Below are 18,140 nucleotides of genomic sequence, written 5' to 3'. Positions count from 1 at the left end.
ATCAATATTAAACGTCTCTGACGTGGGCCACTGTCCACAGTGTTGGGAAATCCATACCAGGCTGGAACGAGTCAAGGTAGGTGAGCATCCACGAGAAGACACAGCAGATGCATCCTACTAATACTGACAGGACCAGGAGACTCCAGAAACCGAGCATCTTCTCTTCAGTGCCATCCTCGCCTGTCACCCTCTCTGCCCGCAGCTGAGTATGGAGTAAATACAAACACCTAGAGCTTTAAGACCTAATCTTATCAGCCTCTGTTTAGTCATCTGACCTGCAAAGCAGACTAACATTAACAAGGTTAAAAACTGGACCTGATAGTTGTACTATATGAAAAGTATAAGGATTATTGAGATGATGACACGTCATCCTGAGAGGATTTTTTCTCAAGAAGATTATGTCTACAATTTCAACCATATGTGTGCTTCTCCACATTCAGTCATTAAACTGTACTGTGGTAAATTAAGGAAGTAAGACGTCTGTGAAACTAATGATGAGTCAGATCTCTGTCTCAGATGAAATTAAAAGTTCAGACAACCATTTTCATGACACAAATTCTAATTCTAAGCCTCCTGTAATAGAGGAGTGGAGGACACTCTTTTGACTTTACTAAATCTGATTCTTAAACATGTAGAGAGTAAAGGGACTTTTGCAAAACTTCTTTTCATCGATTTTTCTTCGGCTTTTAATACAATACAACCCCATATTTTAATTAAAAGACTTTTAGAACAGTTTGAAATCAGGAAAAACCTGGTGGGCTGGATTTTAGATTTTTTAACTGACAGGTCACAAAGAGTGAGAATAAATGGGATTCTGTCTGACCCAGTGTTCTCCTCCACAAGTTCTCCTCAAGGGTGTGTCTTATCGCCCTTATTATTCATTCTCTATACAAACATGTGTCAGAGCAGATATGAAAACAGGGCCATCATTAAATATGCAGATGACTCTGTTATTGTCATCTTACTGAAAGAGGGTGAAACTAACCACGGTCCAGTCATTGATGACTTTGTTCAGTGGTGTGAGGAGTCTTATCTCCAGCTGAACATATCTAAAACAAAAGATATGGTTGTTGATTTTAGGAAACAACAAAATGGGCACGGAGTCACTTTAATTAAAGGTCAGAAAATAGAGCAAGTGCAGTCATATAAATATCTTGGGACCATAATCAATGAAAAACTGAACTTTGATCAAAATTGCAAATCAGTTTGTAAAAAGGGTCACCAGCACCTTTATTGCCTTAGGAAACGTGCTCATTTCCACATTGACCAAAAAATTTTAACTTTGTTTTATCGTTCTTTTATTGAGTCTGTTTTATCCTTTTGTTTGGTGGCATGGTTTGGTCAGACCTCTGTCACAGAGAAAAACTCTCTAAATCAGTTAGTGAGATGGTCCAGTCATCTGATAGGTGAGCCACAGTCTTGTTTAGCCTCCCTGTACTCCAAGCAGGTACAGAGGATGGCTTTATCATTCCTTAAAAATAGTTCCCATCCGCTAAGGGGTGAATTTCAGCTTCTTTCCTCAGGACGGAGGTTTCTATTTCCGAGATAGCTTTGTCCCCGTTGCTCTCACTGAATTAAATAAGAACTGTTTTTGATTCGAAATATTAAATTACTATATATGTGCTACAGGGAGGTTTATATCTTTATTAGGTATGTGTGTTTTTGAAGGGATGCTAAATGCTATCATTTTTTCTGTAAAGCAGATTTACCTTGCCTGTGGGTATAAATAAAGTTACCTTGACCTTGACCTCCTGTAATGATCCTCCTGACACAACAAACAGCGCTCACCTCATCTGCAGGTTATACATATTGCAAAGTCATGCAGCAGGGTGCACTGAACTGGATCAGATCTGGCATATTGACACCCCTGAACTAGCTGATAAGTCATTTCATACAAAACCATATATGTGAGTCTCATGGAGGCACTGCATTACTCATTCTTTCATCTCTGAGTAGAAGGAGCACATTTTAGTTTTGACCATTTTCAGCTGCCCAGGCAGTATGTGGGAAACATTATTATACACTATATTACCAGAAGTATTTCCCCTTTTGCCTTCACACACATATAACTGAGATCCCAGTCTTATTCCATAGGGTTTGATATGGTGTCGGCCAACCCTTTGCAGCTACAACAGCTTCAACTCTCATTGGAAGGCTTTCCATAAGGTTTAGGAGTGTGCTTATGGGAATTTTTGACAATTCCTCCAGAAGGACATTTGTGAGGTCAGGCACTGATGATGGATGAGAAGGCCGGCCTTGAAGTGTATGCTCTAATTCAGCGGTCCCCAACCCCCGGGCCTCGGACTGGTACCAGTCCGTGAGTTGTTTGGTACCGGGCCGCGAGAGTTGAGGCTCAGGTGTGAAATGTATGGTTTTCAGGGTTTTTATCGGTTTTCAGCGTTATTTTGTTATCGTTTTTATCGTTAACTCGGTTTTCAAGGGTCTTTTCACGTGTGTTATGAATAAATCTTCTTTTTTTCTGTACCGGTACTAGTTTTATTTTGTTGTATTTATCCGTGACACCTTAAAGGCCAGTCCATGAAAATATTCTCGGGCATAAACCGGTCCGTGGTGCAAAAAAGGTTGGGGCCGCTGCTCTAATTCATCCCAAAGGTTTTCTCTCGGGCTGAGTTTAGGACTGTGCAGGCCAGTCAGATTCTTCCACACCAAACTCACTCATCCATGTCTTTAAGGACCCTGCTTGTGTGCACTCGTGCACAGCCATGCTAGAACAGGAAGGAGCCATCCCCAAGTTGTTCCTACAAAGTTGGGAGCATGAAATTGCACAAAATATTTTCAGTTTCTTTCACTGGAAGTAAAGAGCTGAGCCCAACTTCTGAAAAACAACCCCACACCCCCTCCAGCAAAGTTTAAACTTCTCTATATTGTGCTCGGCCATGGAAACCCATTCCATCAAGTTCTCTACACACTGTTCTTTAGCTAATCTAATGGCCACATGAAGTTTGGCGCAAACATAATGTGTCCTTCCACACCTTTGCTGATGACATTCAGATCTACCTCCCTCTGAGGTTAGACTGTAAGGACTCTCTGCAGCCGTTATTCTCCTGTTTGTCTGACATTAAGACTTGGATGGCTCTTAACTTTCTACATCTAAATGAAAGTAAAACTGAAGTCATTGTGTTTGGGCTTCCTAAAGACCCCAACCTTTCCTTTGATTTTGTGGGACCCCTAACTTCTGAATGTACTTCCTCCATTAAGAGCCTCGGTGTTACTTTTGACAGTGCTTTTAAATTTGATAAACAAATCAGCTCCGTAGTCAAGGGATCTTTTTATCATCTACGGATTTTAACTAAAGTCAAGTCCTACCTGTGCAGGAACGATCTAGAAAGGGTGGTCCATGCTTTTATTACATCACGGCTGGACTACTGTAACTCCCTTTATGCTGGTTTAGATCGTTCCTGTCTGCATCGCCTCCAACTGATGCAGAACGCTGCTGCTCGCATGCTGACCGGTTCCAAAAAGAGAGACCACATCACTCCGGTCCTCTGCTCTCTCCACTGGCTCTCAGTTGCTTTTAGGATTGATTTTAAAATTTTATTGCTGGTTTTTAAGGTTCTTAACGGTACTGCACCTCCTTACCTGGCAGAGCTTCTTAGCATTTACCGCCCCAGGAGATCTTTGAGGTCAGCAGACCTGATGCTTTTAGATGTTCCCAGGTACAGACTAAAGACTAGAGAAGAGAGGGCTTTTGCTGTGGCTGCACCCAGACTGTGGAACAGTTTACCTCCTCACATCAGATTCTCCACAAGCCTAGGAACTTTTAAAACTGCTCTTAAAACTCACCTCTTCTCATTGGCTTTTAGCAAGGTTTAACTTATTGTTTTAATTTATTGTTTTATCAGTGAGGTGTTTTATGTACTTGTGTTTTATTGTATTTTATATTTGTATTTTATTGTACAGCACTTTGGTCAGCCTCGGTTGTTTTTAAATGTGCTTTATAAATAAACTTGACTTGACTTGACTTTGGAGGTCTGTACTGACTGAATCTGAAAAAAGTTGGCAACCTCTGTGCCACAGTATCTGTTGAGCCCGCTCTGTGATGTAATGTGGTCTACCACTTTGTGCCACTTTTGAAATATTTAATATTGAGGACATTTCAAGACTGGACTTGTTGCACAGGTGGCATCCTATCATAATACCACGCTAGAGTTCACTGACATCCTGAGAGCAACCCATTCTTTCACAAATGCTTATAGAAGCAGTCTGCATGCCTAAGTGCTTAATTTTATACACCTGTGACCATGGAAGTGATTGAAACACTTGATTTCAATTGTTTGGATGGGTGAGTGAATATGTTTGACCATATAGTGTATGATACGTCCATTGTGAGATTATTATACTATTTTATGCCATGTTATACCTCTAATTAAAGCTTGTGAAATCATTATGTAGTTTTAGGTTGCATTATTCTCCTGACTTAGAAGAAGGTGATAACTATTACATTTATTAGAATGATTTGTATTACATTAGACTGCTGATTTATTGTGAATGAATGACATTGTTTTATGATGCATTATACTGCTGATTTGTAAGAAATACTGTTTTCAGAGAATCATGGCCTTATTTGTCTGATTAGAAAGAACAGAACATACTGCACAGGAAGCCAAGGTCATAACTTAGGCTCACTGAGAGAGAAAGAATGTGGATGTTTAGGTTTTATGACTTTGGAGGGGGGCTGAAGCTATAAGAGTTCTGGCGGACACCCTCCTCTCCATATCTCCCGTCCAGATGGTAATGCTCAAAAGTGTTGTATGGAACAATGAGAATTGTATGGAATAAAGAAACTGTTGATTGAACATTTATGTTGTTCTTCCTTCAGCCCAAAGATCAAAGATTGGGATATTTAACACCATTAAACAGATGTAAGTGTTCAATGGATCAACATCGACTGACAGTAGGAAGAGCATTGCATGATGACAACTTGCATCAGGATGTAGCTAGCACCTAAATCTGGACCCACAATTATTACCCAGCATAACATTAATATGATGACAATGTAGGAGCATGAAGACAAAGGTGTCATGATCCTCTAGTCCTCCTGTGCCAACACACCTTCTATCTTTCTCTTCTATATCATTGTGTGTGTGTATGTGTGCATGTGAGTAATTCTGCTTATGCATTTCAATAAAGTGCGCACCTGGAGACAATCGAGTTGACACTCACCTGTGTGCAATCCTACGATCACTCACCTTCTAGTTAAGGCTGAAGATTTCTATGTCTTGCTTGTGTTTGCCGCTCTGTTGTACTTTTTAGTGAGGCAGATGTCCTGTTTCACTGGTATTCATGGATGCAGCTGAAAGTCAATAAACCTTTGAAAGTTTAGAACACATTTGAATGGTGACTATTAGTTTTAGTCATTAATTCATTAATTAGAATATGGTTGCTTTGTCTATGCCTCATTTGAGGCTAATATACTATACTAGACTGCATAAATAATAGATTATTCTTACTTTAAGTTTATCCTCTAATGCAGTGGTTCCCAAACTCACGTCACGCTGTGCGCCACGTTATTGTTTACATGAGATGAATTGCAGAATGGCAGATAGAGACAAAATACTGTTAATCTGACTATCTTCTGTTTTTATGCGCTTACATTTACACACGCACCTATTGTCACTCCGTTTAGAAAGGCAGAGGCGTCACGGTGTGATTATTTTACGTATAGTTGTTTTTTTTCCTGTGTAATAATATTCAACATTGCTATCAAATCAAAAAATGCCTCTCTGTGCAAAATGGGCTTAAAAACATAAACAACTGTGGAATGCCGTTTTTCCGTGATTTCGACAGGGGGAACAAATCAGCCTGATATTATTTGTATCCCACTGTAACTTTACTGTATAAAGAGCTAACATCTCCAAAATGTCAGGAGTAGTTAGTCATTACAACAAGTGTTTGTGAACTAAAAATCAAGAATGTGGGATACTGTTTGTCTGTGATTTGGAGAGCCCAGTGCTGCTCCCGACAAAGGGAAAACCAATTCTGCAGGGGAGACCTACCTTGGCACTTGTGCAGGTGAAGCCAAAGGGAAGACATGCTTCACCATATTCTCTAGTCTTTGGAAGTTAGTTAGAAGGAAGTTACCGTAGTTTGGAAACATATTCAGCGATGCTTCATCTCCTGCTTTGCGTTTGCGTGGGCGTCCCGTCAAAGAACCTGTTCATTATGCTAGCAGTGTCCAAGCGTTCTTTTTTCTTCTTTTTTTTTTTCCTTTTCATACCACGCCCCCCCTGCAATGGCTCTGCGCACCCTCTAGGGGGCGGGCCCCACACTTTGGGAAGCGCTGCTCTAATGGCAATGCTTAAAAAGTGTTTACTACTCTGCTGAGTATACTGTGCCCTAAAACAACCCCCCTTTATCCTAGACATGAGTACATGAGCAGCACTTTGTCTCTCTGTCAATCAGAAAGCATTGTTCAGCTTCTCTGCTTGTTGTTCCCCTTGTCCTCTCGGTTCCCTAAGGCTTTCCTTTATCTGATCAATAGTTGTCCTGGGACCTCGCTCTTAACTGGCTGTCAGGCTTTATCAGAATCAGAATCAGAATCAGAATCAGAAAGGGGTTTATTGCCAAATGTTGAGCAGGTTTACAACATTAGGAAATTGCTGCGGTGCTTCAGTGCAAACATAGTGTCATAAATAGCACTTAAATAGACATGAAAAAATAAAAGTAGGAATAAGAATTAAAGTGCTACGTAGAAAGATATGTGCATGAGATATACATGAGATATATACATGAGAATAAGAATTAAGAGTGCTACGTAGAAAGATATATACATGAGTGCAGGTGGTGATCAGTGCCAAACATGGAATGATGCAGTGAACACAGCGTAGGGTCATGTGTTAGTGCGCTCCAGGTGGCTCAATCTCTATGCTTCTTTCTTTCTTTTGTGTGACTGGTGTCCTTGGTATTTTGTGCAGAATGCAATCTTCATTTATACTCTTCATAGGAGTTCTTTCTACTTTGTCCTTAAAGAAATAACACTACCTTCTCTTTTCTTTAAGTGAGCCTAGCCAAGCAACCCATGTGATCAAATCCAACTAGACACTCTGACATTGTAAGAACAGTTTTGTATTTTAATTTGTGGTTGTTGTGATTTTAAAAAAAAAAAATATATATATATACATATATATATACATATATATATATATATTTTTTCCTTCTCCTTCGCTTCCAGTCAAGTTCCCAGGGGCTTGCAAAGAAAGCAAAACATTTATTTTTTTCATTTTGGAAAAAATGCCTCAAAAAAGATAAAAACAGACCACCATATCCTGTAACACTTTGTAGTCTGGCGTCACATCACAACACATTAGCCCTCTATGGCACGGTGCTGCCTTGGGGCAACAAACCACATTTTTTGTTTTACGCTGTCCCCTAAAATTTGTAATTATTATTTTTTTCTGTTTGATGACACAAGACACAACACTGTTTACTAAAATGAGAAGTTGAAGAGGGTTTGACCTTTGACCTGGCAGTCCTTTCAGGAAACAAATTCACATTGGAGGCAGTATCAGCTACTGCTAAAAATAACATCATTTTTTATACATAAATAGAAATAACTATGTTCAAAATATGTGGATGTACTTGAACATCTGAAGAACTATATTTGGTAGTTTGAAGTCAGATTTTGATTTCAGCTGTTTAAAATAACATTTTTTGATTTTTTGCCTCAGGACAATGTTATTTCTCTGTCTTAAGTGCGGACGGGGAACTGAATGAGAGTCAGCAGGCCCCATCAGGTTTAAGGAAGTGTTAGGTCAATTAAGGACAATGTTATTTCTCTGTCTTAAGTGCGGACGGGGAACTGAATGAGAGTCAGCAGGCCCCATCAGGTTTAAGGAAGTGTTAGGTCAATTAAGGGTCATACACATTTAATGTGTAGGGAAGACAGTCAACAGTTATCAAAATTTTAATAGTAATCGTAATTAAAGCTCCTGGAAAGTCTGAGGTATAACCTCTTGGTATCGGATGAAATATAATGTTGCAGAGGTGCTCTACTGGATTCAGGTCAGGCGAGCACGGGGTTCAGTCAATGGTGTCAATTCCTTCATCCTCCAAGAACTGCTGGGGATTGCCATGCACCAGGAGGAACCCAGGACGCACTAAAATATAATCAAAGTAGTTGATTCAATTTTCAAGAGAAACCCTGAGCTCTCAACAAGCAGGGTGAAATGTTTTTTTCTCAAAGAAAAAAACAATAAGACCCTCGATCAGAGCCTCTGTTTAAATCTTTGACTAAAGTTAGGGGAACAATTAAATGGGATGCATGTTAATGATAGTCTGTCCAGGACTTTAATATATTTGTCTGGACCAAAATACAGGTAATTGAACCTACCAACAGAGTAGGTGTTACAGCTACAGCATTTGTATGACTAAAAGTATAGTAAATAATACATATTCTTACATGCTCTAATGCTAACAAGGCCAGAAAAATCATAACAAAAGCATTACAACAAATTAATTATGGCCAAACACCCCCAAACAAAGCACTTTATACTGAAGCTAACGCTCTCTGAGATAATAAATCACTGATGCACCAATAAGCAGTAACACTTACATAAGCTCATTTAAGTGTTAAGTACAGAATATAAAATCTGCTACTTGACTTATGCAGCATTTGATACAGTAAACCATACAATTTTAATTTAGAGGCCAATCAAAAATGTTTTGTTTCCATTAATGACCACAGCTTTCTTTAATCTGCCCTAAATATTGGAGTTCCTCAGGGGTCTATACTGGGACCTATCCCTTTTCCCTTACCTATGCTCTCTACTGAGAAACAACATTTCATTCCACTGCTATGCCAATGACACAGGTCGATCTCCACCGTTTCAACTATCCTCTCAAGCCCTACAAATTGCCTTAACTGATATTAAGAATAGGGTTTGTGCACATTTTTTGAAATTAAACTGGTATAAGACAGAAATTCTTATCATTGGTTCAGACGAGCTGCTTCCAAGCATCAAGTCTTCCCTTGGTCTTTTATGCATTTACATGAAATCAGCTGTCAGAAACTTGGGTGTGTTATTTGATTATAGTCTGACCTTCAAGAGACATATATGCAAGATCTAGAAGATCCTCTTCTACCACCTAGGGAATATTGTTATAATGCATTCAACACTGACACACAGACTATTATTAATGCATTTATTTCCTCTTTGGTAGATTAACAGGTATCAATTAGAAACCATGAAATAGACTTTAAATTGTGCAAAATACAAGAACTAAGGAAAATTTACATATTATACCAGTCTTAAGGACTCTGTAATGGCTGCCCATAATTTTAGAAGAAATTTTAAAATTACTGGTCACCTTTACAGCTTTTCTTGATCCAAAATATATATTTGTATACTATTATTTTTATTGTTAATAGAACCAGAATTTAAAATAAAACTGGCATAAAAAGAAGTCACGGACCAGAAGCCATTTACAACACACACTCCTTGAAAATTGGTGACCTATCTATCAAAGGTGTAGTACGCACAGAGCAACGTACAATATATTTTTAATGTGGAGAGCAGAAGAAAGCAGGAGGTTCAAACCTAAGATCTTTTTTTCAACAGTAAGCAACAGTAATCCTGAAATCAATAAACTTCACATTCATTCTATTTCATAAAACCCACCTGATCCTACTGCCATAATATCAGATTCATGCATGTACTTTACAACAGGCTTTCTCTTGTGGACAAAATTTCAAAGAGTAATCTACTAATGGCTGGGCCAGTGATCTTCAAAGGACAATTTAGCATGTGGCACAGACTTAGTTTAATGGTCTAACTGTAACTTTAAATACATTCTGGCAGACACACTGTCCCTCTGCCCTTCTGTGGAGTTTGGAGATATGCATTTGATTAGTTAAATTCCCCCTACCAGAGAGGCACATTATAAGTAACTTGGCATACTTTATTCTTTGTAATTACTTTAGCCGAGAAACCCAATTTGACAGACATCTGTTGTCTGCCTACTGCTGCCAATATTGATCATAAATCCATTTGCTCTTCTCTGTTTATTTGCATTTTGTCAATCTTTCTGGGTCATCTCCAAAAATAGTTCCCATCAGCTGCTTAGTGAAAGCCACTGTCATTCTGTCTGTGCAAATGTCAGTGAAATGTCAAATTTCAGAGATTTTTTTCAGGGTCTCTGATGCCACACATAGAACTTTGATTAATTAAGTTCCAGTGAGTGACTTATATCAGCTTCTGACATCACTGTACGGAACCTAAATGTTACTCCGTGAAGTGGTATAGTAGTATAAAGTATAATTTACTATCATCTATACCCAAAGACTCAAATATGAAATATTTATAGCTGCAAATAAAAGCTGCAATAATCTTAATTTATGGGGATCTTAAACACGGCAATAAAAATTTTAAAGCAGTTTCATAACAATACTGACAGCTACCGATTAGGAGCTACAGCAGTAAGTGTGGAGACATGAGAAGATGTCACGTCCAGCCTCCAGCTCAGAAGTCTAGTTTTTAAATACAGCCCACAAGATGGAGCTAATGTCTAGTGGGATGAGCTAGAATGCACATGAATGCTGCTTTTATTTATTAATTTATTCATATTAGTGACCAGTGCAGCTTTGTTTAGATCAGAATATGTCCATAGTCATAAACTGGCCACAGGTTTAGAGAAAAGGATAAAATTGGAGTGATATGTGGCCAATTTGTTTTATAAAATTGATTTATACAGTACGAGTCCAGAGGTCCATTTTTCCCCCCTTTTATTTCATATGCTGTTGGAGGTCCCGAGGATGCTGTTCTTGCCTTTCAGCAGTTGTGTTCTTCACTGCTAAGTTGTTGCGTCTGTTCGTAATCAAATCAGGAACGTATCACTTCCCATGCAAAGGAGATTATTCCCAGGAAAGATATTGTAGACAGAACAGCAAACGTAAAAGCTTTCAGTGACTGAAAAACAAACGTCTCCACTAATAATATTCTAACATGAACAGTGAGACTGAACGAGACGGTAATAAATGACACATTTATTTATGCAAACATGTCACAGGGTATTATTTTCAAAGTAAAAGCCTCTATTGCATCAGCTCCTTTCATACAGCATAGATTGGTAGATAATAAAATAACCTGGCGTGTCCTCTTACTCTTGCTTGCGATGCAGATGCGCTGCGTGACTGGTGGCTTTTACATGTGAACAAGACAGAATCTGACACAAACATAAACATGTACTTACACGCCACAAACATATACACGTATGCCCCACGAATAAAAAAGCACACATGCTGAGCCTGCTTGTCTGTGCTTTCCCCCCACCGTCATGTGCCTCAACCCATCTGACAAGATCTTCTCAAGCAAAATCTGACATGACATTTTGCAACACTGAATCAGCAGTCAAAGTAGGCTAACACGGTGATATGTAGAACAACACAGGAAGTGAGAGGAGGGGAAACGTGTGTGTGGGAAATGGGGGGCGTCCTGTTTCACAAAAGGCCACTGCTGGAGGAAGACATCCATTTGCCCCCCGTGCCACCGGAGCGCACTATGGCATTAACCTAATGAGTCTTTACAAAGTAATTAACGGTTCACCACTGAATGATACTCTGTGTCGTTCTGTAACAGAGGAGAATTAATTATTAGTATCAATCAATTATGTTATCTGGGGGTGTTACTTGGTTAAGAAGGGAGACGGGCAGACAGTGGCATTTAGCTGTGATTAATGAAGTGACCTTCCCTACAGCCTTGGCTGAGATCTAGAAAAATCTATTCCATTTCAAAGTGACCTCCAGGGGGGATGGCTGGTTGGAACACCCATACACTCAGCATCCAAATGCAACAGAACTCACACACACACTCTCACACAACCTCACTCTGAGTGCTGGACGAGCGTGCGGATGCAGAACTTAATGTCACTCATGACGTGATGCGCTTGCTTTTGGATGATTCTGACACATAACGGAGGGTTACTTCACTACATCGTAGAAAACTGAGGGTTGTTTTTTTTTTACAAAGCCTTAGCACACCATTGGAAGTGGGACAGTAGCAGAAGTGGTGATGATAATGATATTAATGAGAGCCCAGAGACTTTTAAGAAATTTCCATATTTTGTCCCAAGGGCCCGAGCGTGACATTAAAATGTTCATATTGGTACCATTCTCACTAGAAAAGGACAACCGTGTCAGCTTTATTCACACTAGAAAGTATGAAGGCAGAAGTGCGAGTAAACAAGGATTTTACTTGTAAACAAAAGCATCAAGATGGCTAAATGTGGTTACTGTGGTTACTATATACAATATGCTTTTATACTTTACAGACAAGAATTAGCTTTGTTTTCCTATCACGTCTTTTGAAAGTGTGAACAAGTGTCATGTCAAGGCACAAAAAAAATGTGGATAATGGTGAAAGTATCTAGCTTTTACAGCTGCAGCACTTTCGTAGCTACAAACCCTATTATGTTTATTATACTGAAGGAGGTGTTTGGAGAAGATTGCTGGATGTTTTATGCTTTTATATTATAGCCCTTTATGCTTTTGGACTGTACAGTGATACAAAGATTATGTTTTAATAACATTAGAAATATAGTTCATGGCTCACTATCAGATGTATATAATAGATACAACCTAAAAGCCTACATTAACTCAACCTAATATATACACTTAGAACAGACTGCTGCTCTTATGTAGTTAATATCCCTCTTGAATCAGGGGGTATTAAAGCTTTTAAATACACGTCCAAGCTCAAATTTGGCTGATGGCACTTTGTCATCCTTAAAGCTGCAATAATTTATTTTTGGCAGCAAAAAATGTGAAAACACATCATCTCAGATTCTGTTATCCCTTTACAAAGCCACTATGTCCAGTGTATTTACTATTATTAGCATTCTTTTGGAGTTTCAGGCCATTTGGCAAATTTGCATCCAACAAAAAGTCTACCTTTAGCTCGGCTTTAAGTTTCTGCAAAGAGGGAAATGCCTTGACTATTTAGCTCATTCATTTAGCTGCTAAATGTTTATCTACTAAGAAATCTCATCTGTTTGCAGCTAGCTCAGAGTGCATTTGCAAGTTTTGTTTGTAACAGCCTTTAGCACCTGTGATAGAAATAGAGACCAAAACAATGAGCTAAAGTAGTCTCAGAAGGTCAGTAGAAGTCAGAGAGACTCCGAGGTCATGTCTTGATTCTCTGGGGATTGTCATTGTCATCTAATTCATTGTTAATATAAAAAGTAATGTTCTGGGGTCTTTACTTGTGGAGTTTACATGTTGTCCCTATGCCTGCGTGGGTTTTCTTCATGCTTCCGGCTACAATCAAAATACATGAATGTGAGGTTAACTGGCGGTTGTAGATTGTCTGTTTCTCTGGGTAGGTAGGTAGGTTATTTACTATAAATGGCCATTAGGTACTGTAGCATGATAAAATGGTGCAATTACATTTTGGTTTGGCCCTGTAGAGAGCTTTCAATGTGGATCATCAGTCACATTGTCTGTGATGTTTAAAGTCCCAGATGTTTCAGTTGTTCCTCCTTTGGTGTGGCATAGGATTTGATCAACACCGTTAAAATACCTCTCCAAACCTTTCAGATGCTGGATATGCTTCTTCAACATATTAACATTTGGTAACAGATGGGTAAAACATGTGCATTCACATAAACTGTGCCATCAATATCTAACCAGCTGAGTCTGGTGCATTGCCCAGACAATGACAGCTCCTTGTGCAGTACAGGAAGTCCCTGTGGTGCCACTTTACAGAGCCTTAGAGGCATGCAAGTCATTGTGCCATCATCTCACCCATTCATTAATGATGGTCGCTGGCCAGCACATGACAGACTCCAGCTTTGGCACTGTTTGTCTGCTCAGCCCCGCTGTAGGAAAGTCAGCCAATTCTAATAGTATACATGACATGTAATTGCAACATTTCTGGCAATAACAGACTATAGGAGGGTGTTACATTGGCGACCCTTAACATAATGAGCCGATACAGGCCTTATAAAGTATTCAGGACATTGACTTTTCATTTATGAGTGTAAAACTGGGGGGAAAGGAGATAATAATGAGCATTAGCCAGGCTAGTGTATTCATTTGTAAGAATGATGATCCAAAGAGTGACAGAGGTTACAAAGCCATGTGAGTGACGAGATATAATAAGACAGTTGTTCATGTCTGCAAAATGTCTCTATATTCAACACAGCTTAAATGACTGTTTTATTGCAACAGTGGAACCATGTGATGTTATTAGACCCCTCTAAGGAGAAAAGTGCAGCTAGTGCTGATCAATAAAATTTTACAATTATTCCTAAAGTGCCCTGGTAGCCATTAAAGTGAAGTAAAAATGGAATGTTAGGTTTTCTTGTTCTCTCAGCTAAAGAAGAAGGCTGCAGAAGTTTGGTTAAACTGTCATCTGGATGTGTGCTCTGTTTGGTTTGAAAAGTTTCCAGAGTGAAATGATGAAGGCAAGTGAGATCTGGTCCATGAATTAGAAGATTTGTCATTCCTCCTGTTCCAGAGGCCCACACGTTGATGTGTCTTTGGGGAATATACTGAACCCCAGAACTGCTGCTGTTGTTTCAGCCAGGGTAAGCATGAAAGCAGTGTGTGTGTGTTGAATATGTAAAGGACTTGGAGTGTCTGGTAAAACTAGAAAAACAATAATCTAATTGCTTCATTTTAAATTTGATCTTGTTTTCTCAGATTTGCACTAGTTATAACAATTTAGTTCAATTCAGCTTTATTTATATGGGCCCAATTCACAACAAAAGTCGCCTATGAGCACTTTGAGACACTGGGAAGGAAATACTCCCTTTTAAAAGTAAGAAACCCACGGCAACTCAGGCTCAGGGAGTGACTGGTTGGGGGTGAGGGGAAAGAAAAGAGCACTGATAGTTCACAACAATGGTGATGTCACATGAATGAAAACCTTTCAAAGACAAATGACAGGAAATTCTGGCTCCCTGAAATCAATATATAAAGCAATGTGGGGCTCAAGACTTTTGCACTGTGCTGTATTACTAATTAGACAGTAATTATGTTAAACTGATGGTCCATTAGTCATTAGTGGTCTTAATACAGTCTACTAGTAATAGTGTGCTCACTGACAGATGTTACTGTAGCACAACACAGGACTGTATGTAGTTAAACAACTACACAAGTACGAGCAGGTGCTACTAATCAACACAAACTTGATTAATTGATCATCAGGAAGCCACAATCTTTTCAGGAGGGGACATCCTAACAAATTCACCTGAACGTCAGACTGTTCAACGCTCAAACAAACTGCAAAACCCAAAGAGCTACATCTGAGCTCTAAAGGCCTCAGTTAGCGTATTTGAAATAATTACCAGGAGAAAGCCTTTTGTTTCTTAAAAGAGCATGAGAGCAAAGCTTAGGTTTGCAAATTTGCATCTGAACAACCTTCAAGACTTCTGGACCATTATCCTTTGGACAGGTGAGACCAGAGTGGCTCTAATAAACAATACCAGCACAAACACCTCATGCTAACTATCGAGCATTCAAGTATTCTAGAGTCAAATGTAAAGCCATCTGTCTGACAGCTAAAGCTTGACCCAAACTGGGTCATGCAACAGGGCAATGATGTCAAGATCTGCAATGGGCCAGTCAACATCCAGACCTCATCCTGATTGTGAATGCTGTGGCAGGACCTTAGAAGAGCTGTGCATAAACTAATGCTTGCAAACATCAAAGAATCAAAAGCAACATTGTTAAGAAGAGTGGCCCTAAAAACAGAGAGACTGATAAAGTCACACAGAAAATGAGTATCTAAAGTCAATGCTACTAAAAGTGGTTCTACAAGCTATTTAATCATCATCATCATACTTTTCACAGGACCTCACCTAGTCCTTTCTCACATGACTGTAAAGAGTTAGCATCTCTTTGATGTATAGAGATACATCAGCGTAAACTTGATTTTTATGCTCAAAGCCGATACATTCATAGAAAAAGCTGCAGCCAAAGAGAACTCCACATTTTAAACAATCAATATTTATAAAGTGACAGCAGAGCAACTGTTGTTTTTGCAGTTACAACATTCAAAAAGTCAAAAAAAAAAAAAAAAAAAAAGCTCACGGGCTTCAGACTGTCAAAACCCAAATATGGGTTTTCATTTGTTTCATGTGTCTTGGCACATAAAAGACTGTGCAAAATTTCAATTAAGAACACCAAAATTATAGTTGTGAGATGGTAACAGCTGCGAGCTCACTTAATCTCCCCACAAACAAATGGCTCATTACTTTGAAAAGTCTGCATTCAACATGAGGAGATTTTACACGCAGCTGTACACAGTCACACACACACACACACACACACACTAACACACATACACAATAGCACGTGTGTGCGTTTGTAAAATCCAAATTTTCAAGCTGAACAATGAATTGCTCCCCATGAGCTCCTGCAGTGTCCTAATGTGCATCCTATATGCTTATGTATTGTATGATGCATTGCACATTGCGTATACTGATGCTTTGTGTGTTAGTGCGTGATTTCCCTTCACGAGTTACCAGACCTTTTTAATAATACACATTGACGTCTCAATTATTTGGTAAATCAAGCAACAAGAACAAATTCTATTAGGAAAAAAACCAAATATCATTTGTGGCAAACAATTGAAGTCTCTCACAGGGAAAACATCATAACACTAGAGAATGATACATTGTCCTTTTTATTGAATTTGAAGTATCATTTACCTCAAGTATTTCTAACATGCAGTCAGTCTTAAAGGCTTATTTATTCCAGTAAACACGATCTATAGAATATTATGAAGGACTTTCTTTGCAAAAAAGTCATTTGAGTCAAGCATCCACATGCCTTACATCTTTAAACATCAGTGATTTGAATGGTTGTTTATAGAATGGTTACAAAAAAACTAAATCTTATGCTGGGTTATAAACACAATAGCTCCGGCAGATCCTGTTTTAAAAACTGTTCGTGTGTAACTAATGGATATTTCAAGGCAGAGCAGCAATGTCTGTCTGAACTATATCAATGGACAGCTCTACACATTGGCCCAGAAGAGACAAGGAGGTCCAGACTTATAGCTACTAGCAATGTTTCTGTTTTAAAATCAGTGTTAAAACGTGATACATCAATCAAACATTCACTGATTCCTCCATTAGGTAGGCCAAAATGCAGCACTTGCCGGACATGATCAACAGCTTTTCTTTAAAATTTGGAAATGAGCAGAAAATGCAGGAAGGTTTATCTGATCCAACGAGAACTTTATCACACAAAATTACTCCCATCACATTTTAAACATCATGGATTAATGATACACGTAACTGTATGAGAGGAAAAGTATTTTCCATAGATTTCTCTGCATTTGCATGATGATAGAGCCCATTAGATCACATTATCTATGTTGATTGAGTTTAACAACAACAAAGCATATAGAGGTTTTTTTCCCCTCTCTCCTAAATTGCGACATGATTAAGAGAAACCGATGACTTATAACATCTTTGTTCTCCAAATACCTCATTTGTCATCTCTGCAAGTGCTCCTACAAACACATGCGAGGCATTGTGCCCAAGACTTCCACAGAAGAAACCGAGAAATATGCCGCAGCACAAAACTGGCTGTACATCTCTGACAAATGTGCAGGAGGCATCATTCCAACAAGTTTCTTCTAAATCACTGTCATTTCAGCGAAAACATTGTGCGATGCCTATAATTAGTGCAGAAGCTGTAAGTGGTGAGTGGGAAGCCTGTGTGTTAGAGAGCATATGTCACAGTGAGTTAGCGTCCAAGCTAAAACGTGTTACTTACGCCTGTCATGGCTGTCCTGACTGCCTGTCAGACCAGCCGTGAGGTGACAGTGATGCGTCTTGTCTGTCCGGCTCAGTGGCCCAGAAGACCTGTAACCTGTCAACAAACACTCACAAACACACACTAATATTGATAGCATATACACATATTTATGTGCCGTGAGCTTGCAAAATTCCAAACTGTGTCATTGAAGCTTCCGCCAATAGTTTTTTAAGGTACACAACCTGGATATCAAAGTTGCATCATCTTTCAGTTCAGTTCAGTTCAATTCAATTCAATTCAATTCAATTTTATTTATATAGCGCCAAATCACAACAACAGTCGCCTCAAGGCGCTTTATATTGTAAGGTAGAGCCTACATTTTTAATCCACTTCATTTAGTTTCCACCTGGTTGTT

Source organism: Mchenga conophoros, linkage group LG20 (assembly GCF_057382185.1).
Source record: "Mchenga conophoros isolate Kocher_MC1m ecotype Shallow Benthic linkage group LG20, M_conophoros_male_GT1.1, whole genome shotgun sequence".
Lineage (NCBI taxonomy): Eukaryota > Metazoa > Chordata > Actinopteri > Cichliformes > Cichlidae > Mchenga > Mchenga conophoros.
The sequence above is the reverse complement of the archived record's forward strand: the minus strand, read 5'-3'. Positions refer to the sequence as shown.